This window comes from Melospiza melodia, unplaced genomic scaffold (genome assembly GCF_035770615.1).
Source record: "Melospiza melodia melodia isolate bMelMel2 unplaced genomic scaffold, bMelMel2.pri scaffold_195, whole genome shotgun sequence".
NCBI lineage: Eukaryota > Metazoa > Chordata > Aves > Passeriformes > Passerellidae > Melospiza > Melospiza melodia.
The window spans coordinates 23,832-38,342 of record NW_026948535.1 but is presented as its reverse complement, the minus strand read 5'-3'; the positions used below and the strand labels follow the sequence as shown (position 1 = coordinate 38,342).

General features: G+C 45.5%; 1 long non-coding RNA gene across 1 annotated transcript; it reads right to left on the bottom strand.

Moving 5' to 3' along the window:
- Positions 1-8,626: 8,626 nt before the first annotated feature.
- Positions 8,627-12,899, bottom strand: LOC134433538 (uncharacterized). Its single transcript, XR_010031608.1, has 3 exons — positions 12,220-12,899; positions 10,583-11,544; positions 8,627-9,899 (listed from the first exon to the last, which is right to left on the bottom strand). It is a non-coding gene; the product is annotated as an uncharacterized LOC134433538 (long non-coding RNA).
- Between the last annotated feature and the right edge of the window lie 1,612 nt (positions 12,900-14,511).

Below are 14,511 nucleotides of genomic sequence, written 5' to 3'. Positions count from 1 at the left end.
TGAAGGATGTATTCCAAGAACAGCAAAGATCGATGCCCAGGAATCCTATGGTCAGAAGCCTCTGCCTGCCCTCACATTCTTTCAAGTCCTAATCCACCAAAATGGATCCAGGTGGGGCATGGCTGTCCCTACAGCTCAGAACAAGACCTGACAAGACATCTGACTGGATGCTTCCAAAGAGAGAACTTCTGACTGGAGAGCTCAGACAGGTGTCAGAATCGCATCTATGGCCTGGGTGCCAGGCCTAGGAATGCAGAGATCACAGATGCCAACAATGATGCCTGGGTGTCTGACAGGCCCCCCAAAGGCTAACGTAAAAGAAACAGGATACACAAACAACACATAATGCACAACAGACACATGACACGAGACACACCGGGACTGCTCTGCCCTGCACACCTCAGCACTGGGATCAAAAGTGAGACGTGGCTTTTATGGGGCCTAAGGGGCCACTTCATGGACACCCCCCAACTCCAAATTGGACTCAAAAACCCCTCCCAGTAATTCCCAAACCAGCACCATGCCTTCATCCCCTCTGTGGGTCACAGCCCTCTTATCTCTCAGACATCTGGAGATGCTGGTCCCTGTCAGGTGCAAAGAAAGGCCACCTCGTCAGCTGGGAAGGTCCTACTGGCACCGGGGCTGGGGTCTCTCAGACAGCTAGATTAAAGAGAACCAAACATCAATGCCTGACCTTGGCACCGCATCGGCCAAAACCCCACCACTCTGCTACTCACCACGCTCCTAAGAAGGCCCGGCACCTCCTAACCCTGACCCTCTGCCACACCTGGAATGCATCTGCACCTGAAAGAAAGTTAGAACATACGTCAAACACCACCAGGGTAAATCACAAGCTGCAAACACCTTATGTCAATCTAGGAACAGCATCTAGAGCCCAAGTACAGACCACATTACAAATTCCAACTCCCCAGGCTTGTCCTACTGCAGCAGGCCATGCGGCAGGGCAGAACAGCTCCGGCACAAATGTGTGCACACACCCGTGAAACAGAACGTGACAAACAGGGGGACATGAAACACGACACATCATGCTTGTGCTGAGGGGTTTGAGGGGAAAAGGCAAAAGGGACCCCAAAGACACACTAGGGAACACAGCACACCGGACAACACGACAAACACCGGAGCTGTTCTGCACTCCCTGCCTGAAAGCTGCCATCAAAAGTAGAGCCTCTCCCTTTAGCTGTCCTAAGAGGCCTTTGGAGAAGAATGCTTTTCCCTTTGCTAATTTCTAAATCTGCCCCAAGAACTCCCAACCCACTATTCTCTCATCTCCAGGCCGGGGCCCTCAACTTATCTTTTGGATGATCGGTGATGGGAATCCACGCTGCACCTGAAATGAGTCTGCCTCGGAGGGCTCTGGGATGGCCTATGAGCCTCTCGGTCAGCTGCAATAAAGAAAACCAAAACCAAAGTGTGAGTCCAGAGTTACGTGGGCCAAATCCCACCAAGGCAGCTACTTGCCCTTTCCTGAGCGTGCCTGGCTCCCTCAGGCTCCAGCTTCATCCTGATTCCAAGGCTGTGGCCTTCATTAGGGGTGGCACCTGGGTAAGAGAAAGGCAAAGTTAAATGGCATTGCTGTGAGTGCAGTGGATGACCTTGTGTGCTGCAAGACATGGGAATGCCTCTGCTAGGCTTCTGAACAGCCTTGTGGGGGGGGGCGCTCAAATAAACAAATAAACACCCTTTCTCACCCTGCTGCCTGCAAACCCCCTCCCAAGAACTCCTAACTGGATACCTGATCACCCTCCCTCTCCCAGTCACAATCCTCAACTCACCTGAAGCCTCAATCTCAAACATCATCCTTGACACTGGGAAGATCTCTCTTGCAACACGATGAATCTACTGAAAAATTGTTGTGCTTGAGAGCTGAGCAATAACAACCACTTCTCTCCACTGCTCACCTTGACTGACGTCCTAAAAAGAAAGACAAAGAACAGTGCTGTAACACAGTCACCATACACACTTCTGCTGCAGAGACAAATGGGGCCTCACCTGCTCGGGGCAATCCCCTCACCCGGGACGGGGCCCTCTGGCACAGATTTAATCCATCTCAATCTGAAGAAAAAATTAGGACAAGAGTCAAACAGTTGCAGGATAACTGAGGAGCTCCAGATATCCTGTGTCCATCTACAAATCCCACCTAGAGTCCAACTACACCCCACATTACACATTCCAAGTCCCTGGGACTTCTCCTATCGCACCAGGCTGTGTGGCAGGGCAGAGCAGCTCCGGCACATACGTGTGCTGACACCCGTGACACAGGACAGACAGGACAGGACAGGACAGGACAAACACTGGGGACACAACAGGAACAGAAATCTCTTAGCAAGGAAAATGGCTGCAAGGACTGAGAGAACGCAAAAGAAGAAGAGTTGAAGCTGACGGTCAGCTGATGAGGCTCAGAGAACCCTGGAGGAAGAAGATGCAAACGGAATGATTTATTCCAAAAACTGCAAAGATGGTGGCTCGGGAATCCTACAGTCAGAATCCTCTCCCTAACCTCACATCCTTACAAGTCCTAGTCTGCTATAATGGATCATTGCACAGCATGGCTGTCCGTACAGCTCAGAACAAGACATGACAAGACATCTGACTGGACGCTTCTAAAGAGAGATGCATTTCTGATGCCTGTGTGAGCTCCCCAGTCAAAAGTTCTATGGCACGGGTGCCAGGGCGAGGAACACTGAGATCACGGATGCTAGGAAAGGTTTCTGAGAGGCTCCTCACAGGGCTAAGATAAGAGACATGAGATATCCAGACAACACACAATACACAAAAGACAAGTGACACGAGACACACCGGGACTGCTCTGCCCTGCTGCGCACCTCAGCACTGTGATCAAAAGGGAGATGTTGCTTTTATGGGGCCTAAGGGCCACATCTTGGCTACCCTCATTGCCAGAGCCAACTCAGACCCCCACCTCAGGGAGTCCTGACCCAGCACCCCACGTTCATCTCCTCTGTGGGTCACAGCCCTCTACTTATCTCTCAGACATCAGGGGATGCCAGTCTGTGTCAGGTGCAAAGAAAGGCCACCTCGTCACCTGGGAAGGTCCTGCTGGCACCGGGCTGGGGTCTCTCAGACAGCTGGATTAAAGAGAACCAAACATCAGTGCCTGACCTTGGCACCGCATCGGTCAAAACCCCACCACTCTGCTACTCACAGTGCTCCTAAGAAGGCCCGGCACCTCCTAACCCTGACCCTCTGCCACACATGGAATGCATCTGCACCTGAAAGAAAGTTAGAACATATGTCAAACAACACCAGGATAACTCAAAAGCTGCGAACACCTTATGTCAATCTAGGAAGAGCAGCTAGAGCCCAAGTACAGCCCACGCCACAAATTCCAACTCCCCATGGTTTGTCCTACTGAAGCACGCCATGCAGCAGGGCAGAACAGCTCCGGCAAAAATACCTGCAGACACCCGTGACACAGAACGTGACAAACAGGGGGACATGAAACACGACACATCATGCTTGTGGTGAGGGTCTCGAGGGAAGAGGGCAAAAGGCACCCCAAAGACACACTAGGGAAGACGGCACACACCGGAGCTGTTCTGCACTGCCCACCTGAAAGCTGCCATCAAAAGTAGAGCCTCTCCCTTTAGCTGTCCTAAGAGGCACTTGGAGAAGAATGCTTTTCCCTTTGCTAATTTCTAAATCTGCCCCAAGAACTCCCAACCCACTATTCTCTCATCTCCAGGCCGGGGCCCTCAACTTATCTTTTGGATGATCGGCGATGTGGAACCACTTTGCACCTGAAATGCGTCTGCCTCGGAGGGCCTCGTGAGCGCCTATGAGCCTCTTGGTCAGCTACAATAAAGAAAACCAAAACCAAAGTGTGAGTCCAGAGTTATGTGGGCCAAATCCCTGCAAGTCAGCTACTTGCCCTTTCCTGAGCGTGCCTGGCTCCCTCAGGCTCCAGCTTCATCCTGATTCCAAGGCTGTGGCCTTCATTAGGGTTGGTACCTGGGTAAGAGAAAGGCAAAGTTAAATGGCATTGCTGTGAGTGCAGTGGATGACCTTGTGTGCTGCAAGACATGGGAATGCCTCTGCTAGGCTTCTGAACAGCCTTGTGTGGGAGGGCCCTCAAATAAACAAATAAACACCCTTTCTCACCCTGCTGCCTGCAAACCCCCTCCCAAGAACTCCTAACTGGATACCTGATCACCCTCCCTCTCCCAGTCACAATCCTGAATCACCTGAAGCCTCAATCTCAAACATCATCCTTGACACTGGGCAGATCTCTCTTGCGACACGATGAATCTTCTGAAAAATTGTTGTGCTTGAGAGCTGAGCAATAACAACCACTTCTCTCCGCTGCTCACCTTGGCTGCTGGTATCCAGATTGATTTCCTAAAAAGAAAGACAAAGAACAGTGCTGTAACACAGTCACCATACACACTTCTGCTGCAGAGACACACGGGGCCTCACCTGCTCGGGGCAATCCCCTCACCCGGGATGGGGCCCTCTGGCACAGATTTAATCCACCTCAACCTGAGGAAAAAATTAGGACAAGAGTCAAACAGTTGCAGGATAACTGAGGAGCTCCAGATATCCTGTGTCCATCTACAAATCCCACCTAGAGTCCAACTACACCCCACATTACACATTGCAAGTCCCTGGGACTTCTCCTATCGCACCAGGCTGTGCGGCAGGGCAGAGCAGCTCCGGCACATACGTGTGCTGACACCCGTGACACAGGACAGACAGGACAGGACAGGACAGACAACAGGGACACAACAGGAACAGAAATCTCTTGGCAAGGAAAATGGCTGCAAGGACTGAGAGAATGCTAAGAGAGATGACTGAGTTCAAACTGACGGTCAGCTGATGAGGCTCAGAGAACCCTGGAGGAAGAAGATGCTAACTGAAGGATTTATTCCAAGAACAGCAAAGATCGATGCCTAGGAATCCTATGGTCAGAATCCTCTGCCTGCCCTCACATTCTTACAAGTCCTAATCCACCATAATGGATCCAGGTGGGGCATAGCTGTCCAGACAGCTCAGAACAAGACCTGACAAGACACCTGACTGGATGCTTCCAAAGAGAGAAGAGAGTCTGATGCCTGTCTGAGCTCCCCAGTCAAAAGTTCTATGGCCTGGGTGCCAGGCCAGGGAATGCAGTGATCACAGATGCTAACAATGATGCCAAGGTTTATGACAGGCCCCCCTAAGGTAAAAGACATGGGATACACAAACAACACATAATGCACAACAGACAAAGGACACGAGACACACCGGGACTGCTCTGCCCTGCACACCTCAGCACTGTGATCAAAAGTGAGACGTGGCTGTTATGGGGCCTAAGGGGCCACTTCATGAACACCCCCTACCTCCAAATTGGACTCAAAAACCCCTCCCAGTAGTTCCCAAACCAGCACCATGCCTTCATCCCCTCTGTGGGTCACAGCCCTCTACTTATCTCTCAGACATCAGGGGATGTCAGTCTGTGTCAGGTGCATAGAAAGGCCACCTCGTCACCTGGGAAGGTCCTGCTGGCACTGGGCTGGTGTCTCTCAGGTGTCAGCTACAATAAAGAAAACCAAAACCAAAGTGTGAGTCCAGAGTTATGTGGGCCAAATCCCACCAAGGCAGCTACTTGCTTTTTCCTGAGTATGCCTGGCTGCCTCAGGCTCCAGCTTCATCCTGATTCCAAGGCTGTGGCCTTCATTAGGGGTGGCAGCTGGGTAAGAGAAAGGCAAAGTTAAATGGCATTGCTGTGAGTGCAGTGGCTGATCTTGTGTGCTGTATGGGAATGCCTCTGCTAGGCTTCTGAACAGCCTTGTGTGGGAGGGCCCTCAAATAAACAAATAAACACCCTTTCTCACCCTGCTGCCTGCAAACCTCCCCCCTTCCACAATAACTCCTAACTGGATACCTGATCACCCTCCCTCTCCCAGTCACAATCCTCAACTCATCAGAAGCCTGAGTCTCAAACATCATCTTGGACACTGGGCAGATCCCTCTGAAGACATGATGAATCTGCTGAGAATTTGTTGTGCTTGACACAGCTTGGAATTTCAGGGAGTCTCACTCCTCAATTTAACAAAAAAAAAAAAAAAAAAAAAAAAAAAAAAAAAAAAAAAAAAAAAAAAAACTAAACCAGAAAACAAAAATAAAAAACCCAAAACACCTAAATCCCCACAAAAAATAAAAAAAAAAATACAGAAACCACCAAAAAATCAAAGAAAGCAACGAAAACCAACCAAAAACCCCAAAAAGAAAACCTAAGAAACCAAAATTTCCACCAAAAAAAAATCCAACAACAAAAAAAAAAAAAAAAAAAAACAGAGCAAAACCAAAAATTACAAAGGCACTTTACCACCCCTAAACACAAAACCCAAAATCACAAACCTAAACATTCCCTGTGTTCTATGCTGTTTTCTTCACAGAATCTTCCAAGCCTCTGTGCTTCAGATGCCCAGAAACACTTGCTGAAAACAAGCTGAGATGAGCTGAAAGAGCCTCTTCCCTAAAATGAGGAGAGCTCTTGCCCCAGCACATCCCAGAGAGGGTATGAAGCCCCTCAGCCACGGCTGGGGTTAATAACCCCTGATTGTGCCCCGCCTCTCGTTCCCATGGCACCCAGGAAAAGGGAGGGGGCAATCCCACCAAGCCCTCAGAGCAGCTGCAGCTGTTTGGCTCCTCTGACTCACATTCAAGGGCAGTAAAGGGCTTGTCATAGAAGAAAGTTCTTCAGAAGAATAGCAGTACTTTCTTTTTTGCAACAACTACCTGGAGCAGAAGAACAGAAAACTGGCAAGATATAAAACTTTGTGGTCAGGTTACATAGCTGGATAAATTGGGTAATTGAGTAATTTGCTGTTACCTTACATAATTATTCTGTGTTTAACAAAAGCCATCTAATAAATTCACACCCAAAACTCCAGCAGCCCAGCTGGCCCTACCAAATCTCTATGTTTATGCATACAGTAAACAAAACCAAAATCCCAGTAATACCTATCAGAAGTCTGTGAAAGAAATCTATTGAAATTGATCCTACCTCAAATACAAAACAACCGATGCAAAGTTAGCTTCACTCAAAAAACAATTTACACAGAGCTAATAACACCAAGAAATAAAACAACACACCATATACCAGCAAAGAATATAATAGTGAAGAAAAAAGAAACCACTTTTTTTTTTTTTAATTTAAACTAACTTCTTTTATTAGCTAGAACAAAAGCTTCCCAAATTCCTTACAACTTCTGAGTTTCCATCCAAGCAAAAAGCAAAATTCGTGCACTTGTGCGTTCGATGCTCCTGTCAGATTCTCTGTTTCTCTCCACATCTTCTTACACTTTCAGTCTTCACGCTGTGCTGCCGTGATGAGTTTGACGGAAGAATTGGTAAACGTTAGGAGAGGATTTCCCTGCCTCCCTCCCCAAAGCTGGTTTCCTTAGTGCATTTCACTCAATCCCAAGCCGGCAATGATGCACGCTCACCTCAAGGCTCACAGCTGCTCGGCTAAACTCGGCTGTAATCGGCTAAACTCGGTCACTGTCATCTGCATTCGGCCAGACTCGACCCTTCGGCACAGCTCGGCTCGCTTCGGCCGAACTCGGAGCCGCTCAGTGCGCTCGGCGCGGCTCGGCTCGCTTCGGCCGAACTCGGAGCCGCTCTCTGCGCTCGGGCCACCTCGGCTCGCTTCGGCCGAACTCGGTACCGCTCTGTGCGCTCGGCGCGGCCCGGCTCGCTTCGGCCCAACTCGGAGCCGCTCTCTGCGCTCGGCGCGCCTCGGCTCGCCTCGCTTCGGCCGAACTCAGAGCCTCTCCGTGCGCTCGGTGCGGCTCGGCTCGCTTCGGCCGAACTCGGAGCCGCTCTCCGCGCTCGGCGCGGCTCGGCTCGCTTCGGCCGAACTCGGAGCCTCTCCGTGCGCTCGGTGCGGCTCGGCTCGCTTCGGCCGAACTCGGAGCCGCTCTCTGCGCTCGGCGCGGCCCGGCTCGCTTCGGCCCAACTCGGAGCCGCTCTCTGCGCGTTCGGCTGAGCTCGGCTCCCTGAGGGCGGGCAAGCGGCGGCGCCTCACGTTAAACTCGCCCGGCTCGGGGCTCTCCTGCTGCCGCGTCCCGCGGGCGGCCCGGCCATCGCACGGACACGATCGGGAGCGCGGCGTGGCACAGGAGCTCATTGGGCTGTGACCGCACTCGCGCTAATTAGCGCTCACGAGAGCAGCGGGCTCGGTTCGGCTGAGCTCGGCTCGGTTCAGGCAGCCTCGCAAGCCTGGCCTCGGTTCGCTCGAGGCCGTCAGGTTCGGCCGGTCTCGCCTTGGTTCGGCTGAGCTCGTTCCATTCGGCCGAAGGAGGCGTTGTTCGCTCGTGTTTTTATAAATATCTTTCTATATTGACTGTATAATTCTATATTTAGTTTTATACTTCTATAATACTTCCATTATTCCAAATAAAAACCCCGTCTCTAACCAAATATATAAAAAAACCCCTTCTTTTAAAGGATATTGAAATATTTTTTATTTATACTTTGTATAATTATACATTCATATTTTAATTTATCGTTTCTTTGGATGTATTACATTAATTATGATATATATATACAATTTTAAAATAGATTTAAATTAGTATTTAAATTATGTATAATATCTACTGCTACAACTAATTTTTTCTTATATTTTTAATTTTTATATTTATCTGTATGTATTTATTATATATTTCTAAACTTAGATTTCTACCTTTATATTATTTGTATTTATAATTTTTACAATCAAAACCCTGCCTATTGACCAATAAAGAAAACCTGCTTTATTTAAGTATTTTAAAAATATTTTCATGTTTATAATTTTCATATTTATAATTTGTTCAATATTAGATGAGAACACACCTGCTCCTGCACCGCAGTGGGGCTCCCTCTCCTGGGGACCTTGGGGTGCCCCAACGGCATCAGAGCCCAGAGTCTTCACCCCCTTCTCCTCTGTTTAGAAAGTACACTGGAACTTTTTTCTGGAAACAAAGACATTACCTAAATCCTCTCCCCGTGTCCTAGACAGATGGATATTCAGTTATTAGTTGGCTGGGCAGCAGTTTCTTAAATAGAATGATAATCAAGATGTGAACATTTCAGCTACAAGCAAATAGGCAAATCTGAACAAGGTACTGGTGGGCGACCACTGAAGTTATTTTGAAGGAATTTTTTAAACAATAAAATACTGATACCACAAAAATAAAGCAAAAAGCTAACTACTGGCTAAGAATGAAGGAAAAATTAACTTTTGACAGCAACAACATTCCAACCACACAGGCTTTTTCCCAATGTCATACCTTATAACTACCTCTCTTGGGAATTCTCATCACGTATCCCAAAAGGAATAAATACCTCAGAGCGTCCTAAAGCAAAAAGTAGCACACATGAGCTCCTCACACTCCCGGGAGGCCGGCACAGCGTGCACTGAGTCTGCAACAAATTCTGCTCACTGAGGGTCTGCAAACAAAGGTTCAACTGATGAACTGAACTGATTTTAAAGGGAGGTTTTCTAAGCACAGAAGCACAACAAAGAACAAGCAAAAACAATTCTTAAAAACAACCTGCAAGTTTTGTTTAGCATATATGCAACTGATTTCCACCCTGTGGCTTCTCACTTTGATTTGTCTGTAGGTTCAGGAAGATGACAATGCACACACTGCCTTCCCTGAGCCCCCCACAGCAGCTGAGCGCTGCTCCGTGTGCTCAGATCATCAGGAACTGGATTGCACGTGCCCGGATGGACTGGAACTGCTCTGCTGCAGATTCAGGAGACGATGGCAGAGAGGGGCTGGCCGAGGCGTCGTCCCAATTCCATTTCTGTGTGACAAGAAGCGGTTTGTTCCCAACGGGTGCAACAATCCCCAGCTCGCTTCCATGGTGAGTACCGATGGCACACAAATGGCAGCCTGAGGAAATCGTATTCTGGGCTCTAAGTGCTTGGGATGGGGTCTGATTTTTTGTTTTGCATCTGGATGATGATTAGTACGACAGGGCCCTGATTGATGACATGGCAGCACAGAATTAAAAACTCCTCGACAGGATTACATCGACTTCTAGGAAAAGACAAAAGCCTAGGACCCTTCTGAAATCTATTTTTAATGCGAAGCACACGGATTGTCACTATGCTGCGCCTTCCAGCTTTTCAAAGCAGCTTACTTCTGAAGACCAGAAAACATTTATTTCTACAGAAACAATGGGCAACCCCCAGGCTAATCTCAGCACTACTGTTTAATAGGGGATCTGCCAGCATGCCAGTCCAGCTTCAAGTGTGCTTTATTTCAGTCTAACATCCCCTCAAAATTCTTCTCACATCTCCCAACACTGACATCTTATTTTCCCCTAAAGCTTCTCATCATTAGCAATTTCCAAGTAACATGGTATTTTTACAACATTCAAAAATGTCATGCTGGACTGTGCTAGAGAGTAATTTGCATATATAAGCTTAGCAAAGTTTGAATTGACTTGTCCAGAGAAAAAACCTACAAGTGAACACCTACACCTGCCTACAAAGAGCTAACAAGCCCCTGGCAGCTGCCAGCATCAAAGCACAGCGGATGTTTCTAATACAGGGTAAGGATAACAATATCACCTTCTGTTCTCTCCAGCTTCTTTTCCCTGCAGTCATATTTTGCTGCTTATGATTTTTTTAGTCTCTGTATCTTCTTGGACAGCACCGAGCCCGACGACGAGGATATGAGAGTCTTTCCCTGTCGGACGGAGAGAACCAGGAAAACAGTTAAAATAAGAACAGGGCAGTTTGAAATTCATACTTGCAACGAGAAGCAGCGCCTAACAAACAGAACAAAAGTAAACAAAGCATGGTACCTCCCTGGGGACAGAAGACTTATAAACTCTCCAGAATTTACAATTCTAGCGACCATCCCCTTCAGGACAGCAGCCAAGTGTCCCATGGGGTGGTGCTGCACCAAAGAACCATCTGAGAGGTTCCAAAGAGTGAAATGCACAATATTTTGCAAAGACAAAAAATCTTGCAAAATAACAAAAATACAATAGATGTAAACTACAGGGTAAGAGTACAAGTGTTCACTTTAAGAGCTGGAACCATCCAGGTGAGCACCTGATAAATGGATCCTCACAGGAGTTTGAACCCTTCAGGACACAGAAGGGTTTTCCCCAGAAACTTCACAGACTGAGTTTTGATAGAAGTACACTTGCCAGACCCTCAGAAACGTCACCCATTCTCCAGGTGTCTGGAGAGAACTGCAAATGGCTCTCACGTAGTTTGAGCTAGTTGTGTAAGGTCTCAGGGTGAATTTCACCAGATGCAACCAAACTGGGCAACTCCCAGTGGGACAGAAGGAACACAAAGCTTGGGTAAGCAGAGCTGCAGCAAATACTGAGGAAACAAACATAACAGCGTAAAAAATAATAAACCATCCTTTTTTTTCCCTCTTGCTTTTGTTTTTTTCTTATTCAGATCAGCACAGCAATTAAAGAGAACGTGAAAAACTCACCATTACTGAACATTTCATCATCTGTAAGCTGAGCATCCTTAGCATAGAGGACTCCAAAGTTAAAATTCACCGATCCCTGGGAAATAAAACCAAATATCGTATGGTAAACAATCAAACAGCAGTCAAAAAAATTTGTTTCCTCTAAGGACTATCTGGTATGTATGTATCTTTGCATTACACATTAGAACATACACTTTATACCATCTCCTAATAGGTAATAATTTACCTTTGAACTTTGTTAGTATAGCATGAATTTTTAACTTAAACTGGTGATCTATTATTATTCAGTTGGTGCCTAAAGTTATTTCTGCTGTCACGTTCAAAAAAACATGAATTTTTTTTACTGGAATGAGCAATTGATTTCAAAGTCATCAAAAGCCCACCAAAACACAAAGCTGGGTTCACTGGACGGGTCTGTGAGCTAGAAGTAGTTAGGCTTGTACTTCCCTCTTGCTCTTCCAGAACCAATAAATCCTGTCAACAAAACCAGGATCTTTAGCCCGCTGCTGTGAAAGATTCTACAAGGATGATGGTTTGATTTGTGTTTAGAAGTTTTGATTTGAAATGGCCAGTCCAATGGATAAAGACAGTTTAGGTAGTATTACATTGCTATTATTATTTTTACTATTACTACTGCTATTGTTATCATCTGCTACTGGAAGAAACAAACCAGTAGTACCTATACTTAATTACTTTTATTTCCAGGAAATAATAAAGAAAAAGAACCAAACCAAAAAAAGTCACTTCCTACCTTTTATATCAAGGGATGAAAAATTTCTCTTGGGCTCTTCTCCAATTTATCAAGACTCATAGCAATGAAAGGCAAACAAAACAGCGCTTTATAGAAGGCCAAGTGCACGTTTCAAGGCTGAACCACCAACTGATTGCAGTGACAGCAGTTACAACATGAATCCTTCCTAGAGCCTCTGTGAAATGGAATGTTCTGTGGAACTGCCGTTTCTTTCCCAAAATACTAACTTCCAACACTTCCTAAACGTATTTTGTATTTTAAAACCACAGAAGTTAGTGAGACTCTGTGCGGAGATCAGGTTTAAATTTATTTCCTTCCAAAGCACAGAGCTCTGTTCCATCACCCTTCCCTTTGGCTCTACACTGAATTATGGTGAGCATTTGAGGACTGCTCAATAATCGATTCTATTTCTCTCTTTTTCTAGTTCTCTCTATTCCTAAATCATTCAAGACAAGTCAAATGAAAAATGACAAGTTCAGCATCAGAGTCACACTTTTTCCCTTTGTCTGCTCAAGAACAGGCTCTAAATCCACTTATTGCTGCCTTCAACGATTCAGACTTGCAAAACCATTCTTACATGTTTTACAGCTTTATCATACAACCCACAGAACGCAAGCTCTGAATTACAGGAAAAGGTACACAGGCAAATATCTAAAGGGATCACTTATTTGTAAATACATACCTTGATAGAGAGCCCACTGAGAACCTTTCTGTGGGACTCTAAGGGACGCATGCTTTCTGAGCACCCTGTAAACAAGAAAAGCTACGATATATTACAGGACATCCCCACTTTTTCTACATATTCAAATAGAATTTTTAATAAAAACAGTTCAGTTACAAAAGAAGGAAGAAAACCAAGCTAATTTTACTCAGCTGTATTTACTGCCGATTTAGAGAAAAATGCCGGGCCGCGTCGGCCGTTGCGTCACACGCCGCGCCGGCAGCAGGGCCTGCCGGGAGTTGGAGTCTCGGGCTGACAGCCACTCACGTGCCGCGTCAGCCGCTGCGTCACACGCCGCGCCGGCAACAGGGCCTGCCGGGAGTTGTAGTCTCGGGCTGACAGCCACGGCTCCGTCCCCCGCCACCGGGAGCTGCAGTCCCTCCTGGGCATCAAACGGGTCCTTCGCCCCAGGGCGGGGAAGGACCTGAGGCAGCACCGCTCCTCCCGGATGCCCTCTCTTTTTTCCTCCAACTCTTTTTACTTTTTTCACTCTGTTTTTTTTTTCACCACTTCCCTTCCCCCTTGCTCTCCTGCTTCCTTTCATTTCCTTTCCTTTCCTTCCCTTCCCTTTGCCTTTCTTCTATTTCTGATCTTGGTTTACTTTTCCACCTTCAGAATAAAAAAGCAGCAGTAGAAACTTTCAGGCTACCCGGGAGTAAAAATAAAACTCCAAAACGAAAATGCTTTAAAGAAAACGATTTATTCCCTGGGAGCCTGAAATTTTCTACTGCTGCATGTGACACAGAGCTTTTATTCCTTCTTATAGATAGTTGATATTTTATATATATTTATAGTTTATGTTGATGCATTATATTAATAACTACATATAATATGCACCTTATTCAAAAAATATACGGGAATTATTTTTTAAATTATTTACCATATCTACTGCTACAACTTATTTTTCCTTATATTTCTAATTTTTATATAAATCTTTAATGTGTTTATGATATATTTCTATACTTATATTTCTACCTTTATATTATTTGTATTTGTAATTTTTACACTAAAACCCCTGCTTTGGCAAAGAAAAAACAAAACCATCCATTATTTTAAACTACCTAAATTTTTTTTATATTTATATTTATCATAATATACAACAAATGATAGATATAAGTAGATAGATATATCACACCCGCATTTATATCTATTTTATATCCATTTCCTATAATATTTTTCATAAAATATATGCAGTATTACGTGTATTATATATTGTATCAATTTATGTTATTTTACATTTACAATTTATTATTAATTTTTTATAGATCTGCATATAGTTGCAATACACTTATATATTTGTATTTTTGCTTGGCTTGTATTTACATTTATATTCTCTATTCATATATCTATAAACATACACAATACTCTATTAAAATTAGAGTAACTTATTGTAACATATAATGACTTATGTTACATGTTAAATTTTAAAAATTGACCGAATATATAAAAATAAAATTGGCTCATTCCCATTGCTACACATCTATTTCTTTTGTTTCAATATAGTTAGAGTCATAATTGCATATTTAAAATCCAATTCCTAAATGAAATGACAAAACAAACAGCATCAAATT